This window comes from Acyrthosiphon pisum, chromosome X (genome assembly GCF_005508785.2).
Source record: "Acyrthosiphon pisum isolate AL4f chromosome X, pea_aphid_22Mar2018_4r6ur, whole genome shotgun sequence".
NCBI classification, from domain to species: Eukaryota; Metazoa; Arthropoda; class Insecta; order Hemiptera; family Aphididae; genus Acyrthosiphon; species Acyrthosiphon pisum.
In genome coordinates, this window is record NC_042493.1 from 104353415 (window position 1) to 104353981 (window position 567).

Genomic DNA, 567 nt, shown 5'->3' on the forward strand with positions numbered 1-567 from the left:
ACTCGGGCACCCGGATTGCACGGAGGTAGATAATACAACAACTGATAAACTGATAACTCGGGTGAACAAATCGGTTACCTAACCGGGCCGTGCAACAACAATATTATTATTATTATTTATTAGGGCCACGGCCCACAGTATAAATTTATTATGATACAACATTAATTGTTATATATTAATTTCGTGCTTTAAAGCAAATGTTTTATAACTATTAGTCTATAATGTATACTGTGCATTTACAATTTGTCTGTTGCTACCAATGTTGTATGAGAATATTAAACAAATTATAAGACCTATAGTAGTAGCTATAGTACACAATAAAATATTTAACAAGCTATTCTACTCCTAGTTAACCAATTACAAATTATTGTAATGGGATTATAAATTTGGGTTATTGAGAGGAGAGGTGATCCATGTTGTCTATGCCATCCTGAAATCTGAACTTACAGTTTAAAATAAACCATTTAAATAGCTAGGTACCTGAATAAAATTTGCTCGCCAGATATAATTCTTACAAATGTAGTCACTCGTTTTTTAATTACAACATAATAAGAAAATCGTTACGTA